Source organism: Danio rerio, chromosome 1 (assembly GCF_052040795.2).
Source record: "Danio rerio strain M-AB ecotype USA chromosome 1, GRCz13ab, whole genome shotgun sequence".
Taxonomy (NCBI): domain Eukaryota; kingdom Metazoa; phylum Chordata; class Actinopteri; order Cypriniformes; family Danionidae; genus Danio; species Danio rerio.
In genome coordinates, this window is record NC_141021.1 from 54,857,370 (window position 1) to 54,873,041 (window position 15,672).

The window sequence follows — 15,672 nt, forward strand, 5'->3', positions numbered from 1 at the left end:
AACGACAAACGCATGTGGCTTAATTGTAATAATTTGTATTGGTTACAGTTTGTCAACATTTTCAAACGGTTTGATGCCTTCCTACAAGCCATTGTCAAGAGATTCAGGTGAATACACTATATTTCAATGTGGCTTATTTTATTTACACTGCTTATAAATATTTTCTGAAACAACATAAAATCTTGTGATTAATGGATTATTGGACAGGTTGCAATATTGAGAAAGTGTTCTGAATATTTCATAACACTAATATGATATTTCTGAACTATTTTTTTCAGCAAAGGATCAGTCAAGACTGAAGTTGATCTGCTTTTCAACAGTACAAATGTTGTGCCATCAAATAATGAAATTGGCAATGCAATATTGAACAACACACAATTTCTAAATGACCTAAACGCAACTGCTAATTCAGTTGACATTAATGGAACACGTAAGTCTTTTATTTCAATGTGATCAAAATTACATGTCTTACAGGGAAACCAGTATGAAGGAAAAAACAGACAAATAAAACCTTGTTTCACAGTAATGATTATTTGAAATGAGTATTTGAGAAAATCATTCTTTACATTTTTGGTCAAAAACAGCATAAACTCAAAACAAGTCAATATTTTTTTTTCTCTATTAGAAATATCATCCATTACTGAACCAACAACTGAATATTCAACACCCACAACAACACCTGCTCAAACATCCACCACTACTGCAGCAGAAACATCTACAACAACAGAGTCCTCCACAACAGAATCCTCCACTGCTCCTCCTGTGGAAACGTCTACTACAACCATAGTAGTAACATCTACTATAGAAACAGACTCCTCCACAACAACTCCTGTTGAAACATCAACCACTACTGAATCAATAACATCTACTATGACAACAGAGTCTTCCACAGCAACTCTTGAAGAAACAGTCACAACTGAATACTCAACACTCACAACACCTGCTCAGACATCCACCTCTACTGTAGCAGAAACATCTACAACAACAGAGCCCACAACAACTCCTGTGGAAACGTCTACTACTACCATAGCAGTAACATCTACTACAGCAACAGAGTCCTCCACAACTACTCCTGCTGATACATCCACCACTACTTCAGCTGTAACATCTACTACACCAACAGAGTCCTCTACAACAACTCTGGAAGAAACATCAACAACTGAATACTCAACACTCACAACAATGCCTGCTCAAACATCCACTACTACTGCAGCAGAACCATCTACAACAACAGAGCCCTCCACAACAACTACTGTAGAAATGTCTACTACTAACCTAGCAGTAACATCTACTACGCAAACAGAGTCCTCCACGACAACTCTTGAAGATACAGCTACTACTACAACAGAATTAACATCTACTACTATAACAGAGCCCTCAACAACCACTCCTGCTGAAATATCCACTGCTACTGTTGCAGAAACATCTACAACAACAACAACAACAGAATCCTACACAACAACTGCTGCTGAAACATCCACCAGTACTTCAGCTGTAATGTCTACTACAACCACAGAGCCCTCAACAACTGTTGTTGAAACATCTACCACTACTGCAGCAGAAACATCTACTACAACCAGAGAGTCAGCCACAACAACTATTGAAGAAACATTCACAACAACAGAGCCCTCCACAACAACTCCTGTGGAAACGTCCACTACTACCATAGCAGTAACATCTACTACACCAACAGAGTCCTCCACAACTACTCCTGAAGAAACGTCTTCCACTACCATAGAAGTAACATCTACTACACTAACAGAGTCCTCCACAACAACTCTTGGAGAAACATCCACTACTAAAGTAGAGTTAACATCTACTACTATAACAGAGCTCTCAACAACAACTCCTGCTGCAACATCCACAACTTCAGTTGTAACATCTACAATGCCAGAGTCCTCCAAAACAACTCTTGAAGAAACATCCACTACTACAGTAGAGTTAACATCTACAACAACAGAGCCCTCCACAACAACTCCTGTGGAAACGTCTACTACTACAATAGCAGTCACATCTACTACAGCAGCAGAATCCTCCACAACAACTCTTGAAGAAACATCCACAACTGAACAGTCAACACCCACAACAACTCCTGCTGAAATATCCACCACTAATGCAGCAGAAACATCTACAACAACAGAGCCCTCCACAACAACTCCTGAAGAAACTTCTACTACTACAATAAAAGTAACATCTACTACACCAACAGAGCCCTCAACAACCACTTCTGCTGAAACATCCACCACTTCAGTTGTAACATCTACTACATCAGAGTCCTCGACAACAACTCTTGAAGAAACATCCACTACTACAGTAGAGTTAACATCTACTATTATAACAGAGCCCTCCACATCAACTCCTATGGAAACGTCTACTACTACCACTGCAGTAACATCTACAACAACAACAGAATCCTCCACAACAACTCCAGTTGAAACATCCACCACTGAATACTCAACACCCGCAACACCTGCTCAGACATCCACCACTACTGAAGCCGTTGCATCTACTACAGCAACAGACTCCTCCACAACAAGTTTTGAAGAAACAGCCACTTCTACAGTAGAATTAACATCTACTACTATAACAGAGCCATCAACAACAACTCTAGCTGAAATATCTACCACTACTGCAGCTGTAACTTCTACAACAACAACAACAGAGCCCTCCACAACAACTCTTGATGACACATCCACCACTACTGCAGAAGTAACATCTATTATAACAACAGAGCCCTCAACGATTCCTGTTGAGAAATCCACCAGTACAGCAGAAATAACATACACTACTACAGCAGAGCCCTCAACAACAACATTTGAAGACACATCCACCACTACTGAAACAGTAACATCTATTTCAACAACAGAGACACCCACAACTACTCTTGAAGAAACATCCACCATTACTGCAACAGTAACATCTACTGCAACAACAGAGTTCACCACAACTACTTCTGCTGAAACATCCTCCACATCTGCAGCAGTAACATCTACAACAACAAAGACAACATCTCTCTCTACTACTGCAAATGCAGTATCTGGAAACGTAGTAGTAATAACACTGTTTTTCAAATCCCAAGACACATTTATAGATGACTTCAATGATAACAGTTCTCCCGCTTTCAAGAAAAGGGCATCATTTGTTGAGCAACTTGTGAGTAAAGACAAAAATTCTCCATTCACTTTTGCGTATTTGTTTTTAGAGTATAGTGTATATAGCGTTCTGTTGTATATAATGTAATCAAGTGAATAAAAGTCATTGTGCTTTTTTTTAAAGACCTTACGTATGAACAAAATATGTATTTGGCCTAACTGTAATAATTTGTATTGGTTACAGTTTCATGAGCTTTTGAAAGGGTGGTTTAAGTCTTTCCTAGGAGCCATCGTCAAGAAATTCAGGTAAATACACTATATGTATTAATTTAACGCTGCTTATTTCATATAGAATGTGTATGGAAAATTAAATTAAACTACTTTAAATATTTTTAATAATGTTTTAATGATCAGGTTGTGATATTGAGAATTTAAATATTTCATAACACTAATATGATTTTAACCGATATTTTTCAGCAAAGGATCAGTCAACACTGAAGTTGGTCTTCTTTTTAACAGTACAGATGTTGTACCATCAAATAATGAAATTGGCAATGCAATATTGAACAACGCACAATTTCTAAATGACCTAAACGCAACTGCTAATTCAGTTGACATTAATGGAACACGTAAGTCTTTTATTTCAATGTGATCAAAATTACATGTCTTACAGGGAAACCAGTATAAAGGAATAAATTGACAAATAAAAACTTGTTTCACAGTAATGATTATTTGAAATGAGTATTTGAGAAAATGTAAAATCATTGTTTACATTTTTGGTCAAAAACAGCATAAGCTCAAAACAACTCAATATTTATTTACTTATTTTGTCTATTAGAAATATCATCAATTACTGAACCAACAACGGAATACTCAACACCCACAACAACACCTGCTCAAACATCCACCCTTACTGCAGCAGAAACATCTACAACAACAGAGTCCTCCACAACAGAGGCCTCCACTGCTCCTCCTGTGGAAACGTCTACTACTACCATAGTAGTAACATCTACTATAGAAACAGACTCCTCCACAACAACTCCTGTTGAAACATCCACCACTACTGAATCAATAACATCTACTATGACAACAGAGTCTTCCACAGCAACTCTTGAAGAAACAGTCACAACTGAATACTCAACACTCACAACAACACCTGCTCAGACGTCCACCTCTACTGTAGCAGAAACATCTACAACAACAGAGCCCTCCACAACAGAGTCCTCCACAACATCTCCTGTGGAAACATCTACTACTACCATAGCAGTAACATCTACTACAGAAACAGAATCCTCCACAACTACTCCTGCTGATATATCCACCACTACTTCAGCTGTAACATCTACTACACAAACAGAGTCCTCTACAACAACTCTAGGAGAAACATCCATAACTGAATACTCAACACCCACAACAACGCCTCAAACATCCACTACTACTGCAGCAGAAATATCTACAACAACAGAGCCCTCCACAACAACTACTGTAGAAATGTCTACTACTAACATAGCAGTAACATCTACTACACAAACAGAGTCCTCCACGACAACTCTTGAAGATACATCTACTACTACAATAGAATTAACATCTACTACTATAACAGAGCCCTCAACAACCACTCCTGCTGAAATATCCACTGCTACTGTTGCAGAAACATCTACAACAGCAACAACAGAATCCTCCACAACAACTGCTGCTGAAACATCCACCAGTACTTCAGCTGTAATGTCTACTACAACCACAGAGCCCTCAACAACTGTAATTGAAACATCTACCACTACTGCAGCAGAAACATCTTCTACAACCGGAGAGTCAGCCACAACAACTATTGAAGAAACATCCACAACAACAGAGCCCTCCACAACAACTCCTGTGGAAACATCCACTACTACCATAGCAGTAACATCTACTACACCAACAGAGTCCTCCACAACAACTGTTGAAGAATCATCCACAGCTGAATACTCAACAACACCTGCTCAAACACCCACCACTACAGCAGCAGAAACATCTACAACAACAGAACCCTTCACAACAACTTCTGTAGAAACATCTACTACTACCTTAGCAGTAAAGTCTACTACAGCAATAGAATCCTCCACAACAATTTTTGAGGAAATATCTACTACTACAGTAGAATTAACATCTACTACGATAACAGAGCCCTCAACAACTCTCAATGAAATGTCCACCACTACTGCAGCAGAAACATCTACAACAGCAACAACAGAATCCTTCACGACAACTTTTGCTGAAACATCCACCACTTCAGTAGAAACCTCTACTACACCAACAGAGTCCTCGACAACAACTCTTGAAGAAACATCCACTGCAATAGTTGAGTTAACATCTACTAGTATAACAGAGCACTCAACAACAACTCCTTCTGAAACATCCACCACTACTGAAGCAGAAACATCTACAACAACAAAGCCCTCTACAACAACTCTTGAAGAAACGTCTTCTACTACCATAGAAGTAACATCTACTACACCAACAGAGTCCTCCACAACAACTCTTGGAGAAACATCCACTACTACAGTAGAATTAACATCTACTTCTATAACAGAGCCCTCAACAACAACTCCTGCTGAAACATCCACAACTTCAGTTGTAACATCTACTATGCCAGAGTCCTCCACAACAACTCTTGAAGAAACATCCACAACTACAGTACAGTTAACATCTACAACAACAGAGCCCTCCACAACAACTCCTGTGGAAACGTCTACTACTACAATAGCAGTCACATCTACTACAGCAGCAGAATCCTCCACAACAACTCTTGAAGAAACATCCACAACTGAACAGTCAACACCCACAACAACTCCTGCTGAAATATCCACCACTAATGCAGCAGAAACATCTACAACAACAGAGCCTTCTACAACAACTCCTGAAGAAACGTCTACTACTACAATAAAAGTAACATCTACTACACCAACAGAGCCCTCAACAACCACTTCTGCTGAAACATCCACTACTTCAGTTGTAACATCTACTACATCAGAGTCCTCGACAACAACTCTTGAAGAAACATCCACTACTACAGTAGAGTTAACATCTACTATTATAACAGAGCCCTCCACATCAACTCCTATGGAAACGTCTACTACTACCACTGCAGTAACATCTACAACAACAACAGAATCCTCCACAACAACTCCAGTTGAAACATCCACCACTGAATACTCAACACCCGCAACACCTGCTCAGACATCCACCACTACTGAAGCCGTTGCTTCTACTACAGCAACAGACTCCTCCACAACAAGTTTTGAAGAAACAGCCACTTCTACAGTAGAACTAACATCTACTACTATAACAGAGCCATCAACAACAACTCTAGCTGAAATATCTACCACTACTGCAGCTGTAACTTCTACAACAACAACAGAGCCCTCCACAACAACTCTTGATGACACATCCACCACTACTGCAGAAGTAACATCTATTATAACAACAGAGCCCTCAACGATTCCTGTTGAGAAATCCACCAGTACAGCAGAAATAACATACACTACTACAGCAGAGCCCTCAACAACAACATTTGAAGACACATCCACCACTACTGAAACAGTAACATCTATTTCAACAACAGAGACACCCACAACTACTCTTGAAGAAACATCCACCATTACTGCAACAGTAACATCTACTGCAACAACAGAGTTCACCACAACTACTTCTGCTGAAACATCCTCCACATCTGCAGCAGTAACATCTACAACAACAAAGACAACATCTCTCTCTACTACTGCAAATGCAGTATCTGGAAACGTAGTAGTAATAACACTGTTTTTCAAATCCCAAGACACATTTATAGATGACTTCAATGATAACAGTTCTCCCGCTTTCAAGAAAAGGGCATCATTTGTTGAGCAACTTGTGAGTAAAGACAAAAATTCTCCATTCACTTTTGCGTATTTGTTTTTAGAGTATAGTGTATACAGCGTTCTGTTGTATATAATGTAATCAAGTGAATAAAAGTCATTGTGCTTTTTTTTAAAGACCTTACGTATGAACAAAATATGTATTTGGCCTAACTGTAATAATTTGTATTGGTTACAGTTTCATGAGCTTTTGAAAGGGTGGTTTAAGTCTTTCCTAGGAGCCATCGTCAAGAAATTCAGGTAAATATACTATATGTATTAATTTAACGCTGCTTATTTTATATAGAATGTGTATGGAAAATTAAATTGAACTACTTTAAATATTTTTATTAATGTTTTAATCATCAGATTGTGATATTGGGAACTTAAATATTTCATAACACTAATATGATTTTAACCGATATTTTTCAGCAAAGGATCAGTCAACACTGAAGTTGGTCTTCTTTTCAACAGTACAGATGTTGTACCATCAAATAATGAAATTGGCAATGCAATATTGAACAACACACAATTTCTAAATGACCTAAACGCCACTGCTAATTCAGTTGACATTAATGGAACACGTAAGTCTTATTTCAATGTGAAAAAAATTACATGTCTTAGATGGAAACCAGTATGAAGGAATGAACTGACTAATAAAACTGAAATTAGTATTTCAGAAAATTTGCTTATTTTTTTGTCAATGCCATCCTAAATTCATAACAACTCAATATCATTTTTTGTCTATCAGAAATATCATCCATTACTGAGCCAACAACTGAATACTCAACACCCACAACAACACCTGCTCAAACATTCACCACTACTGCAGCAGAAACATCTACAACAGAACCCTTCACAACAACTCTTGAAGAAACATCCACTACTACATTAGAGTTAACATCTACAACAACAGAGCCCTCCACAACAACTTCTGAAGAGACGTTTGCTACTACCAAAGAAGTAACCTCTACACCAACAGAGTCCTTCACAACAACTCTAGAGGAAACATCCACGACTGAATACTCAACAGCCACAACAATGCCTGCTCAAACATCCACCACAACTACAGTAGAAACATCTACAACAGCAGAGCCCTCCACATCAACTCCTGAAGAAACGTCTTCTACTACCATAGAAGTAACCTCTACTACACCAACAGAGTCCTCCACGACAACTCTTGAAGAAACAACCACTACTACATTAGAGTTAACATCTACAACAACAGAGCCCTCCACAACCACTCCTTTGGAGAAGTCTACTACTACCATAGAAGTAACATCTACAGCAGCAGAGTCCTCCACAACAACTCTTGAAGAAACATCCACCACTACTGAAGCAGAAACATCTACAACAACAAAGCCCTCTACAACAACTCCTGTAGAAACGTCTTCTACTACCATAGAAGTAACATCTACTACACCAACAGAGTCCTCCACAACAACTCTTGGAGAAACATCCACTACTACAGTAGAATTAACATCTTCTTCTATAACAGAGCCCTCAACAACATCCACAACTTCACTTGTAACATCTACTACGCCAGAGTTCTCCACTACAACACTTGAAGAAACATCCACTTCTACAGTAGAGTTAACATCTACAACAACAGAGCCATCAACAACAACTCCTTTGGAAAAGTCTACTACTACCATAGAAGTAACATCTACTACAACAACAGAGCCCTCGACAACAACTCTTGAAGAAACATCTACAACTGAACACTCAACACCAACAACAACTCCTTCTGAAATATCCACTACTACTGAAGCAGAAACATCTACAACAACAGAGCCCTATACAATAACTCCTGAAGAAACGTCTTCTACTACCATAGCAGTTACATCTACTACAGCAGCAGAATACTCCACAACAACTCTTGAAGAAACGTCTACTACTACAATAGAAGTAACATCTACTACTATAACAGAGCCCTCAACAACAACCCCTTCTGAAATATCCACCACTACTGAAGCAGAAACATCTACAACAACAGAGCCTTATTCAACAACTTCTGAAGAAACGTCTTCTACTACCATAGCAGTCACATCTACTACGGCAGCAGAATCCTCCACAACAACTCTTGAAGAAACATCTACAATTGAACACTCAACACCCACAACAACTCCTGCTGAAATATCCACCACTAATGCAGCAGAAGTATCTACAACAACAACAGAACCCTCCACAACAACTCCTTTGGAAAAGTCTACTACTACCATAGAAGTAACATCTACTACAGCAGCAAAATCCTCTACAACAGCTCTTGAAGAAACATCCACCACTACTGAAGCAGAAACATCTACAACAGCAGAGCCCTCTACAACAACTCCTGAAGAAACGTCTTCTACTACCATAGAGGTAACATCTACTACACCAACAGAGTCCTCCACAACAACTCTTGAAGAAACATCCACTACTACAGTAGAATTAACAACTACAACAACAGAGCCCTCCACAACAACTCCTGTGGAAACGTCTACTACTACCATAGCAGTCACATCTACTACAGCAGCAGAATCATCCATGACAACTCTTGAAGAAACATCCACAACTGAACAATCGACACTCACAACTCCTGCTGAAATATCCACCACTAATGCAGCAGAAACATCTACAACAACAGAGCCTTCTACAACAACTCCTGAAGAAACGTCTACTACGACAATAGAAGTAACATCTACTACTATAACAGAGCCCTCAACAACAACTCCTGCTGCAACATCCACCAATTCACTTGTAACATCTACTACGCTAGAGTCCTCCACAACAACTCTTGAAGAAACATCCACAACTGAACAATCAACACTCACAACTCCTGCTGAAATATCCACCACTATTGAAGCAGAAACATCTACAACAACAGAGCCTTCTACAACAACTCCTGAAGAAACGTCTTCTAGTACCATAGAAGTAATATCTACTACACCAACAGAACCCTTAACAACCACTTCTGCTGAAACATCCACCACTTCAGTTGTAACATCTACTACATCAGAGTCCTCCACAACCTCTCTTGAAGAAACATCCACTACTACAGTAGAGTTAACATCTACAACAACAGAGCCCTCAACAACAACTCTTGAAGAAACATCCACAACTGAACAATCAACACTCACAACAACTCCTGCTGAAATATCCACCACTACTGAAGCAGAAACATCTACAACAACAGAGCCCTCTACAACAACTCCAGTGGAAAAGTCTACTACTACCATAGAAGTAACATCTACTACAACAACAGAGCCCACCACAACAAATCCTGAAGAAATGTCTACTACTACAATAGAAGTAACATCTACTACACCAACAGAGCCCTCAACAACCACTCCTGCTGAAACATCCACCCCTTCAGTTGTAACATCTACTACATCAGAGCCCTCCACAACAACTCTTGAAGAAACATCCATTACTACAGTAGAGTTAACATCTACTACTATGACAGAGCCCTCCACAACAACTCCTTTGGAAACCTCTACTACTACTACTGCAGTTACATCTACTACAACAGAATCTTCCACAACAGCTCTTAAAGAAACATCCACCACTGAATACTCAACACCCACAACAATGCCTGCTCAAACACCCACCACTACTGAAGCCGTAGCATCTACTACAACAGATTCCTCCACAACAAGTTTTGAAGAAACAGCCACTACTACAGTACAATTAACATCTACTACTATAGCAGAGCCCTCAACAACAACATTTGAAGACACATCCACCACTACTGAAGCTGTAACATCTACTTCAACAACAGAGACACCCACAACTAGTTCTGCTGAAACATCCACCAACTCTGCTGCAGTAACATCTACAACAACAGAGACAACATCTCTCTCTACTACTGCAAATGCAGTATCTGGAAACGTAGTAGTAATAAAACTGTTTTTCACCTCCCAAGACACATTTATAGATGACTTCAATGATAACAGTTCTCCCGCTTTCAAGAAAAGGGCATCATTTGTTGAGCAACTTGTGAGTAAAGACAAAAATTCTCCATTCACTATTGTGCATTTGTTTTTAGAGTATAGTGTATATAGTTTACTGTGTACTGTTGTTCATAGTGTATTTAAGTGAATAAAAATCACTGTATTATTTTAAAAGACTTTCCGTATGACCAAAATATGTATTTGGCTTAACTGTAATAATTTGTATTGGTTACAGTTTCATGAGCTTTTGAAAGGGTGGTTTAAGTCTTTCCTTGAAGCCATCGTCAAGAAATTCAGGTAAATACAATAAATTTTAATGCTGCTTATTTTATATACACTAATTATGGATATTTTACCAAGCTACTTTAAATCTTGTGAACAATGTATTAATGGTCAGGTTAGCACATTGAGAAAGTGTTCTCAATATTTTATAACACTAATAAGATATTTCTAAACAATATTTTTCAGGAAAGGATCAGTCGGCACTGAAGTTGATCTTCTATTCAACAGTACAGATGTTGTACCATCAAATAATGAAATTGGCAATGCAATATTGAACAACACACAATTTCTAAACCAACTGAACATAACGTCTAATTCGGTTGACATTAATGGAACACGTAAGTTTTTTGACAAAAATGTAATATTAAAAGAAAATGTTTTTATGTCTTACATGGAACGACTGTTTGTAATCAATATTTCTGAAAATAATAAATCATTGTTTACCTTTTTGTTTAAGTCATCTTAAATTAAAAAAAAGTTTAACAAATATATATTTTCCATTAGAAATATCATCGATTACTGAACCAACAACGGAATACTCAACACCCACAACAACATCTGCTCAAACATTCACCCCTACTGCAGCAGAAACATCTACAACAACAGAGTCCTCCACAGCAGAGGCCTCCACAACAACTCCTGTGGAAACGTCTACTACTACCATAGCAGTAACATCTACTACAGCAACAGAAGCTTCCACAGCTCCGGCTGAAACACCAGTGACCTCCACAACAACTGGTGATGAAACGTCCACAACTACCAGTGGAGTGAAATCTTCTACGACAACAGAGTATTTAACAACAACTGTGGAAACATTCACCACTATAACAGATATTCTATCTACCACAACAGAGCCCTTAACAACTCTTAATGAAGCATCTACCACCACTGAAGCAGAAACATCTACTATAAATACAGAGCCCTCCACAACAACTCCTGCTGAAACATCTTCCACTGCTGCAGAAGAAACATCTACTACAACAGAGGCCTCCACAACTCTTGAAGAAACATCGACCACCACTGAAGCAGTAACATCAACCACAACAACAGAGGCCCCCACAACAACTTTTGCTGAAACATCTACCACTGCTGCAGAAGAAACATCTACTACAACAACAGAGGCCTCTACAACAACTTTTGCTGAAACATCTACAACTGCTGTAGAAGAAACATCTACCACAACAACAGAGGCCTCCACAACTCTAGAAGAAACATCCACCACCACTGAAGCAGTAACATCAACCACAACAACAGAGGCATCCACAACTTCTGCTGAAACATCTACAACTGCTGCAGAAGAAACATCTACCACAACAACAGTGGCCTCCACAACTCTTGAGGAAACATCCACCACCACTGAAGCAGTAACATCAACCACAACAACAGAGCCCTCCACAACAACTTCTGCTAAAACATCTACCACTGCTGAAGAAACGTCTACTACGACAACAGAGGCCTCCACAACAACTTCTGCTGAAACATCTACCACTGCTGCAGTAGAAACATCTTCTACAACAACAGAGGCCTCCACAACAACTTCTGCTGAAATATCTACCACTGCTGAAGAAACATCTACTACGACAACAGAGGCCTCCACAACTCTTGAAGAAACATCCACCACCACTGAAGCAGTAACATCAACCACAACCACAGAGCCCTCCACAACAACTTCGGCTGAAACATCTACCACTGCTGAAGAAACATCTACTACGAGAACAGAGGCCTCCACAACTCTTGAAAAAACATCCACCACCCCTGAAGCAGTAACATCAACCACAACAACAGAGCCCTCCACAACAACTTCGGCTGAAACATCTACAACTGCTGCAGAAGAAACATCTACCACAACAACAGTGGCCTCCACAAGTCCTGAGGAAACATCCACCACCACTGAAGCAGTAACATCAACCACAACAACAGAGGCCTCCACAACTCCTGAGGAAAAATCCACAACCACTGAAGCAGAAACATCAACAACAACAACAGAGGCCTCCACAACAGCTGCTGAAACATCTACAACTGCTGCAGAAGAAACATCTACCACAACAACAGTGGCCTCCACAACTCTTGAGGAAACATCCACCACCACTGAAGCAGTAACATCAACCACAACAACAGAGCCCTCCACAACAACTTCTGCTGAAACATCTACCACTGCTGAAGAAACATCTAATACGACAACAGAGGCCTCCACAACTCTTGAGGAAACATTCACCACGACTGAAGCAGTAACATCAACCACAACAACAGAGGCCTCCACAACTTCTGCTGATACATCTACCACTGCTGAAGAAACGTCTACTACGACAACAGAGGCCTCCACAACTTTTGAAGAAACACCCACCACCACTGAAGCAGTAACATCAACCACAACAACAGAGGCCTCCACAACTTCTACTGAAACATCTACAACTGCTGCAGAAGAAACATCTACCACAACAACAGTGGCCTCCACAACTCTTGAGGAAACATCCACCACTACTGAAGCAGTATTATCAACCACAACAACAGAGCCCTCCACAACAACTTCTGCTGAAACATCTACCACTGCTGAAGAAACGTCTACTACGACAACAGAGGCCTCCACAACAACATCTGCTGAAACATCTACCACTGCAGAAGAAACATCTACTACAACAACAGAGGCCTCCACAACTCTTGAGGAAACATCCACCACCACTGAAGCAGTAACATCAACCACAACAACAGAGCCCTCCACAACAACTTCTGCTGAAACATCTACCACTGCTGCAGAAGAAACATCTACCACAACAACAGTGGCCTCCACAACTCTTGAGGAAACATCCACCACCACTGAAGCAGTATTATCAACCACAACAACAGAGCCCTCCACAACAACTTCTGCTGAAACATCTACCACTGCTGAAGAAACGTCTACTACGACAACAGAGGCCTCCACAACAACATCTGCTGAAACATCTTCAACTGCTGCAGAAGAAACATCTACTACGACAACAGAGGCCTCCACAACTCTTGAAGAAACATCCACCACCACTAAAGCAGTAACATCAACCACAACAACAGAGGCCTCCACAACAACTTCTGCTGAAACATCTAAAACTGCTGCAGAAGAAACATCTACCACAACAACAGTGGCCTCCACAACTCTTGAGGAAACATCGACCACCACTGAATTAGTAACATCAACCACAACAACAGAGGCCTCCACAACTTCTGCTGATACATCTACCACTGCTGAAGAAACGTCTACTACGACAACAGAGGCCTCCACAACAACTTCTGCTGAAACATCTACCACTGCTGAAGAAACATCTACTACGAGAACAGAGGCCTCCACAACTTTTGAAGAAACACCCACCACCACTGAAGCAGTAACATCAACCACAACAACAGAGGCCTCCACAACTTCTACTGAAACATCTACAACTGCTGCAGAAGAAACATCTACTACAACAACAGAGGCCTCCACAACTCTTGAGGAAACATCCACCACCACTGAAGCAGTAACATCAACCACAACAACAGAGCCCTCCACAACAACTTCTGCTGAAACATCTACCACTGCTGAAGAAACATCTACTACGAGAACAGAGGCCTCCACAACTTTTGAAGAAACACGCACCACCACTGAAGCAGTAACATCAACCACAACACCAGAGGCCTCCACAACTTCTACTGAAACATCCACAACTGCTGCAGAAGAAACATCTACCACAACAACAGTGGCCTCTACAACTCTTGAGGAAACATCCACCACCACTAAAGCAGTATTATCAACCACAACAACAGAGCCCTCCACAACAACTTCTGCTGAAACATCTACCACTGCTGAAGAAACGTCTACTACGACAACAGAGGCCTCTACAACAACATCTGCTGAAACATCTACAACTGCTGCAGAAGAAACATCTACCACAACAACAGTGGCCTCTACAACTCTTGAGGAAACATCCACCACCACTGAAGCAGTAACATCAACCACAACAACAGAGCCCTCCACAACAACTTCGGCTGAAACATCTACCACTGCTGAAGAAACATCTACTACGAGAACAGAGGCCTCCACAACTCTTGAAGAAACATCCACCACCACTGAAGCAGTAACATCAACCACAACAACAGAGCCCTCCACAACAACTTCGGCTGAAACATCTACCACTGCTGCAGTAGAAACATCAACCACAACAACAGAGTCCTCCACAACAACTATAAAAGAAACATCTTTGACTACTGCAGAAGTAACATCTATTTCAACAACAGAGCCTTCCACAACAACTTCTGTTGAAACATCTACCACAGCTGCAGAAGAAACATCGGCTACAACAACAGAGGCCTCCACAACCACAACATCCCCCACTACTACTGCAATTGCAGTATCAAAAAATGTAGTAGTAATAACCTTGACTTTCAGCTCACAGGACACATTTATCAATGACTTCAGTAATAACAGTTCTCCGGCCTTCAAGGAAAGGGCATCATTTATTGAACAACTTGTGAGTAAAGACTAAAAGT

General features: G+C 40.2%; 1 long non-coding RNA gene across 1 annotated transcript in view; it reads left to right on the forward strand.

The window, feature by feature from the left end:
* Positions 1-15,672, forward strand: part of si:ch211-217k17.8 — a 76,901-nt gene that overhangs the window by 20,807 nt on the left and 40,422 nt on the right. Inside the window, exons 16-27 of the long non-coding RNA XR_015477294.1 lie at positions 49-107; positions 279-430; positions 626-3,153; positions 3,337-3,398; positions 3,570-3,721; positions 3,931-6,980; positions 7,164-7,225; positions 7,397-7,548; positions 7,716-10,942; positions 11,132-11,193; positions 11,365-11,516; positions 11,683-15,653. This is a non-coding gene — a long non-coding RNA (si:ch211-217k17.8). The remainder of the gene's footprint in view (positions 1-48; positions 108-278; positions 431-625; positions 3,154-3,336; positions 3,399-3,569; positions 3,722-3,930; positions 6,981-7,163; positions 7,226-7,396; positions 7,549-7,715; positions 10,943-11,131; positions 11,194-11,364; positions 11,517-11,682; positions 15,654-15,672) is intronic.